At 37.3% G+C, this 7,694-nt stretch overlaps 1 long non-coding RNA gene across 1 annotated transcript; it reads left to right on the top strand.

The window, feature by feature from the left end:
* Positions 1-957: 957 nt before the first annotated feature.
* LOC145090409 (uncharacterized) lies at positions 958-2,901 on the top strand. Its single transcript, XR_013701549.1, has 2 exons — positions 958-1,593; positions 1,664-2,901. It is a non-coding gene; the product is annotated as an uncharacterized LOC145090409 (long non-coding RNA).
* The last annotated feature ends 4,793 nt before the right edge of the window (positions 2,902-7,694 follow it).

The raw sequence follows: 7,694 nt of genomic DNA, 5'->3' as shown, positions 1-7,694 counted from the left end.
AGACAATTGATAGACTTGATAGGTTTTAAAGGTTACAAATAACAATATGTGTCGGAAAAACTTAAGCGTAAGTTCACATGCAACCTAAAGCATCTATGTTTTCACTATTGATTTTCAACAAACAATTGAACATCAATGTTTTGGTCAAAAATTGATCAAATATTATTCAACCAAATTGCATGAGAGGCTATGGTGTTTAAGATAATACAAATATTGAATAGTGATCAAAGTGAGACAAGTGAATTACCAGGAAAACCCTTGATCCTTTTTAGGATCTCTAACATAAAACCTTGGGAGGTGATAATGATCACCTGCCTTGTTGTTTTCTATTAATTTCAATGAGAAATTACAAAACAATGAAGATAATACAAGTACAACTGTAGTAATAGAGCTAATCGTGTGTCTAGTGTGTATTACAGGTGTGTTTATAGTCTAGACTAAATAAAAATAAGTTTGATATTTTGTGGATCCTTTTGAATGAGCATATGCATGTTGTTTGACTTGGTATTCCCGAGTCTTAAGACTAGATGAAATGATTCTTTGTTCAGAATAAGTCTCATATTGACCATTTCTACAAGTTTGAGAAAAATAAATAGAATATGACCGTTAAGAGTGTCAGGAAATAAAAATAATAATGGTCAAGATCATGAGAAAGGTTCGGGATCCTGAATAGCTTTGAGGATCTTGGCCCTAATAACTGCCCCCAAATTATACCTTTGAAAATATCGAGGTTAATTTTAGTTATTTAGAGGTATAATTTTTAAAATAAATTTTGAGAAAATAAAGATTCTGAAGTTCTAATGGATAACGTAATTTAAATCTCAACAGGTAGATTTCTAGTCGTTGAAGCTAGCATAGTAATCTGTCAAATTACCCTTCTACCTTTCCACAATTCATGTATAAATAGGATATTCGGTATTTTTTTGCGTTACTCTTTCTTCTCCCTTCAAACGTTTATCGAATACCATCGAAGGTACTATCCTCGTTGCTTTTCTTCCTATGTTTGTTCGTCTTTACTCATGGGTAAAAAAGTAACTCGCTCTCGTACAAAAGTCATCCTCATTCCTGATAATGATTTCGTTGATCAAAAGGCCTTGTCTTACGAGGAAACTTGTGCTTTTGATGAAAAAACATCGAAGCCCTAAAATCGGCTGGGTTTTTTTTTCCGGTGTTGATTTTAGGGCTTTTGATGCGAGGATCCAACTGAATTTTTTTCTTCTTCTTTGGTCAGTTTTCTCGAGTACCCTATCACCCTATGTCTTTCTTATCCTTTTCCTAGGATTATTTCAGAGTTCTTCGAAATTACCAAAGTCTCATATATTCAAACCATGCTAGCGGTTTGGAGGATCCTCAAATGGATCGATCGACTGAATCACTCTATGGATCTCGGGATTGGTTTGAATGAATTAGCCCATGTCTACGACCTTTTGACCTTTGGCAAATCTTGTTTTTTGCTGAAATTCAAAACTGATAAAGCACCCCTTATTCTGAAATCCAAGCATAGTGATGGTTCCTTGAAAGGAAACTACTTTGTCGTGAAACGCGACTCCATTCCTATTGGAGATCTCTTTCCACAGTCCTAGGTTAAAAAGGGTAGGGTTTTATATTTTTATGCTAAGGATCCTAGCATTCACACTTCTTATGTTGTTTGGTTTTTTTGCAGCTTTCAAGATTGAAGAGCTTGTTCCTCCGGCTGAAGACACTTAAGATAGGATCAAAAATTTCCTCGCCTTGTCCGAGATTGACATAACATTAAAGATCGATCACCCTAGCCACCAAGAAAGCTCAACTGCCATTATCCCCATGGCTACAGGCAAGGATCCTAAATTTTATTTTATTTCATATGAAGGTTCCTGAACTGACAAATTTTTTTTGCTATGGTTTGGATCCAAATCTATTCATTATGGTGCACGTTAAACTCTTTCCGACCTTAATCCTGCTATATACAATGACCAATTGGTGGCTAAGAAAGAAAAATATTCTCTTCTTTCCAAGAAAGTTCCCATAGATTTTATTGTCAAAAGTCCAGGATCCTGAAAAAGGAAATATGCTGAAGTTTTTAACCTAGAGAATCTTGGGGTAGACGAAGCATTAAAGAAGCTGCTCTCCTTGTGTCAATATATAAGTATCCTTGTAGTTTCTTATTTCTTCCTTCAATTTTCTCATCATTGCTTCTTATAGGCGGCTGATCATATCTCCTTTCTATGAGGATTTCCAAGCTAAGCTTAACCAGACAGAACAAGCTTTGAGGGAACAAGAGGCGGTCAATAATGATCTTCCAAAGAGGGTGAAAAAACTGTTTAAGGAGAAGGTAGAAAGAGATAAGGAGCATATAACAGAGATCAAAGAGGTGATAGTCGGGGTATATCCTTTCCTATGAGGATTTCCAAGCTAAGCTTAACCAGACAGAACAAACTTTTAGGGAACAAGAGGCGGTCAATAATGATATTCTAAAGAGGGTGAAAAAATTGGTTAAGGAGAAAGTAGAAAGAGATGAGGAGCATATAACAGAGATCAAAGAGGTGATAGTCGAGGTCAAGAGCAGTGACGTCAAGGTGGTTTGGGAGGAAAAAATCAAATTGGTAGAAGACGTCGAGAATGCGGGATCCTGGGGTGTAGTTGGGTGGCGTGAGGCTGTAGCCAAATTGTTAGGTAGTCTTATTAACAATTGTCAGGGTCTTGCAGGGGAAAGGAGAGAAGAAGAGAAGGGAAAGAAGGAAAAGGAAGAGAAGATGAAAAAGAGAGAGAAGACCCCAGTTGTGGGTGACTAAGCCTAACGCTATGTTTGAAAAAACAATTTAACATTTTCTTTGTAATATTTTGTTTTTTTTGTGGGGTTGATGGGAAACCCTTTCTAACTTAAGCTATGGTTGCTTTATCTATCTCTTTGTTTGCGCGGTTGATATGATTGTAGCGATATGATTTATGAGGATCTTAAGTTTGCTAGGATCCTTAATGACCTCCAGTAGTTAACTTTTTGCTAAGGATCCTTATGAAATCAGGATCCTAATGAGTTCAGGTTTTACAAGAACTCTTAAGATCCAAATAACCTAAAATAGTTAGTTATTGATTTGGGATTTTAAAATAGTTAAGATCTCCAGGAGAATCAATCCTTCATCATTACGCAGGAAAAATAACTTTAAATATAGATAGAAGTTGGTGATCTTTAGATTTCACAATCTTCTGATTTAGGAGAAGTCTTGAATTAAGACCCCTTTAGGCCCATATGATATTTGGAGTCTGCGTACATAATAAATCCTGTTAAGAGATCTTTGAAGATCCTTATTTTGATTTTCAACTAAAGAAAATATTGTTTAGCAAATAGTTGGGGAAGATCCCTACTAGGGAAGATCCATCTTTAAATAATAACTGGAAAAAATCACACTATAACTAGGGAAGATCCCAAATCGTAAGATAACATGATGTTGAATCATGGAAGTGACCCTCTTAAACTTCATCTACCGCAACTATCAAGATCCGCAGTCATCGTTGGTCAACTACCACATCTGCAGTCATAATCATCCGCAGTCACTATATTACTTAGTTAGATTAGTCTTTTATCTGCTCGTCTTAGTATACACTCTTTTATCCAGTATGCCTTGCATGGCTACTCTTATCAGATAGGGCTAATGTAATTCTTGAGTCTCTATAAATAGAGCTCAATCTTTCTTAATTAATATACTTCGCATCTATCAATTACATCTCTCAATTACGCATCTTAAATCTCTCCTTACTATCAAAAGTTCACCTGATCATAATTGAATATTATTTCTCTTCGGAGCAAGTCATTCTTGACTTAATCACTAAGTTTGATCTCGCTTACTAACTTGGTCTGAATGCATTCCATGTTATGAATCAACTTATGTGTATACTTGATATATCACCTTCTGTCATTTACATTTCCTTACATTTCTGCACCTAACTTTCTCACTATCTAACTCTAACTTATTATTATTGTTGAGCTTTCCTTTGAGATTAACTATTCCGCAACTATATTTGTTCTAACGTTTGTTCAAGTGTGTCTCAAGTTTTTCTCTCAACAATTGGTATCAGAGCCATAGTGGTTGCTTTTTGAAAAATAAAACTCTGATTTTCAAAGGGCCTTCTATACCACTGAAGCTCATTTCATAAAAAAAAAACAAACAAAAAATGGCACAACCACTATCTCTGAATGTTTCCAACAGTGTTGGTGGTTCAAATCGAGCTCCAATATTGGTGGCAAATGAATACCATCACTGGTCTCAGAGAATGGAAAGCTACTTAATGAGACTTGGTAGAGATGTATGGCGGTCCGTAGAAGAAGGACCACATGTCCCTGTTCTTACACCTGTTCAAACTGATGGTGCAATGGCCAGACTAGGAGGAGGACAACCAGTCATGAGCCGTCCCACCAAAGATGATCTCGATAAAATGGAAAATGATTTTGTTGCTTTTTATGAAATATCTTGTGGAGTTGCTCCTGACAACTTCGACATTATCATAAACTGCAAATCAGCAAAAGAGATCTGGGATGTTCTCAAGAATTTGTACGAAGGCTCAGAACAAGCTCAAGACAGTATGATCTGGGATGTTCTGGGATGTTGCTCCTGACAACTTCAACATTACCACTCGCTCTTATAGCACAAGCTCCACATAATCAATCCTACTCTCCCTCGTATGACACTACACCACAGTACGAAACCGACTCAGAGTATGATGATGAAGAAGAATTTTAGAAGGCTATTGCTCTTGCTAGTCAATAGTTTAACCGGCTACCACCACCTTCTTTTCGTAAAAATCAACAATTCAACGAACCTCCTTTCAACCGTAACTTCAACCCATAAAATAATCACTCTCGTTATCCCAAAAGTTCTCACCCACCACCGCAATCTCAAAATACTCAACAAAAGGAGGCACCGCAGTCCATTCAAACCACTGACTCCGGTACTCCCTCAGAAGACAAAAGTGATGTTGTAATATGTCAAAAGTGCAACAAAGAGAATCATTTTGCAAAAGATTGTAAAGCAAATGTGGTGAGAGACAGAGCATTCTACCTTAGAATGGCTCAATATATATGGAGGAAAAGGAAAAGGCTAGGGCATACGTGACCCATGTCAAAAGAGACCATCAAGTTTGGTCATCCGAAGATGAAGAAGAAACCTTCAGCAATATCAAAGGAAAAGGAAAAATCTGCATGCTAGCAGCTGCTGATGATGATGGATCTACAAAGCTGGAAAAGAACTACTGTTACATGGAAAAAAATGGAACTCTAAGCATCGTCGAACAGGTAAAACTCATGATTCAAACTCTAAACTATAACATACATGACTGTCAACCCTTCATAGACAATCTTAATGACACATGTGCTTCCATCCTTACAGACTACAACAAAGCCTTAGATGAGAAGAACATTGCGTCCCAAGAGATGTTTCATGTAAGAGGATGACTAGACAACAATAGACTCAAAATAGCTATGTTAGAAAAGGACTTAGAGTTAGAAAAAGATGCAAGAATGTTGAGTAAAACACAACTAGAAATAGCTTTGAACCAAAGAGATTTAGCTCATAGTGAGATTGTACGCTTAAATCTATTAATAGAAAATTTGTTTAATGAAAGTGGAGCTATTGAAAATTTGGTTAATAATGGAACTGTGGACAATACATACAATTGGGTTTGGTCCAATGGATATCCTACCGCAAAGGATTCCTCACCCCGGTTTAACAAAGATCGACTATATGTCCCTTCGGATCGAGAATTTCATTTTCCAGTCAATAACAAGACCTTTTCCAAAGACATTAGAACACACTTCGGTAGACTTCACAATCTAAGTAATAATTGTGTCATTGAGGAAATTGTGCCTGAGGTTTCGGGTCACACAAGTGATCAAACTCCTATTTGTGGCACAATCAATTCTAATTATCAGACCTCATTAGTTGTTGATGAAGAAATTGTCATAGAAAATCCCGAAGTCTCACAGGACTTTCCATCTTTACCCTCAGACTGTAGTGTCTCTCACTATAGTCATAAGCCTCAGAAAAGTCCCACTGAAGTCACAACTCAAACTTACACTGTGGTAACTAAATCATCCTTACCACAGTCCACAATAAAAGGCTTTGTGACTCTCCATCCAATTCGCCATAAACTACCCATAGAAAACTTTGAAGTCGGACAATGCTCTCAAAACCCTGAATCTTCAAGTTCGGATGAGTCAAGCCCTCGTTTTCAAAAAATTTCAAAGGTTTCCAGGAAACCGCAGTTGAACACTAATGACCGCGGTTCTCCAAAAACATTAGCAAAAAAGGTTTTCAAAGAGGAAATTCGATCCCAAGGCACAAATCGACAAATCTTTTCTAAAAATAAAAGACATATCAGATTTCCAAAATCTAAGAGTCCAGAAAAGTTTGTTTTCTCTCACTATTTTTCAAAAAACTCTCTCATCAAGAAAACATGTAAAAAGGAATGTAGAGTTTCAACATCCATTCCTAACTCATCTGACACAACCCAAAAGAAAGAAAGGTCTTTTCGAAGCAATGGTTTTCAAATCTATTCCTCAGATGATCCAAAATGGAAGGGTATCTTACCCACTCCAACACTTTTAAAATCACATCAAAATTCCAACAAGTGGAAGGGAGTTTTACCAAAGCCTATAAAAAGGTCCAAAGAATCTACAGATGCTAAATCTTTTTCGAAACGAACTTTTTCAAATTCCAACAGCACCAATGTCAGATTTTACCAACCACGGATCGGTCAAAATCCTACCTCATCCTTCCAACCGCTGACCAAACAAAGTGTCAAAACAAAAGGCAAAATTTCAGCATGTCAATGTCAATGTAGTTGTCAAAAAGGTTTATCTCTTGTCAAATCTGATCCTTTTGAGAAACCTCGTAACTTTTGAAAAAAAATGCAACACTCAAAAAACTCACAAACACCCAGGACTAGGATTACAAGTTGAGACAAAACCAGTCCCTGCAACCTCGATTCATGCATCAATCAGAAACTCTTCCTTTGTCCCAGACTCCAAACTAGTTTGGATGCCTAAACTAACCGTGTAATTTTCAGGCCTTGTGCAAGGAGGAACAAGAAGAAGAATGGTTAATCGACAGTGCCTACTCCTTGCACATGACAGGAAGGTTAGAATACCTTCGAGATTTCAGGCCAATTTGCAACGGTGAAAACGTCACATTCGGGAACAATGCGAATGGGATAATCCGAGGTTATGGTGTTCTCACTACGGGAAACTTTTCTATTAAAAAGGTTGCTTACGTAGAAAGCCTTAAACACAATCTCATCAGTGTTGGTCAACTATGTAAGGCAAGCCATCGTGTTGAATTTGATGACCAATTTTGCTATGTAATGACAAACGATAGGAGCCCTTGTCTGAACAAATCCAGATCTGAAGGAACTATGTATCCACTAGATGTATCTCGGATCATAGGCAAACCGCAGTTATGATTCCTATCCAAAGCAGTATCCGAAGTCAGCTGACTATGGCACCGCAAGCTGGCTCATCTCAACTTCAGATACATCAACAATTTGGTCACAAGCGAACTAGTCAGAAATCTTCCAATCCTCAAGTTCAGCAATGATACTCTCTGTCCTGCATATGAATGTGGAAAGCAATTTAAGGCAAGTCACTCCAAGGTGATTGACTCCTCAATTTCTGAACCATTGGAACTCTTGCACATTGATCTCTACGGTCCATCTACCATAGCTAG

This window comes from Lactuca serriola, chromosome 2, assembly GCF_051521515.1.
Source record: "Lactuca serriola cultivar US96UC23 chromosome 2, Lser_US96UC23_V15, whole genome shotgun sequence".
NCBI lineage: Eukaryota > Viridiplantae > Streptophyta > Magnoliopsida > Asterales > Asteraceae > Lactuca > Lactuca serriola.
The sequence above is the reverse complement of the archived record's forward strand: the minus strand, read 5'-3'. Positions and strand labels throughout refer to the sequence as shown.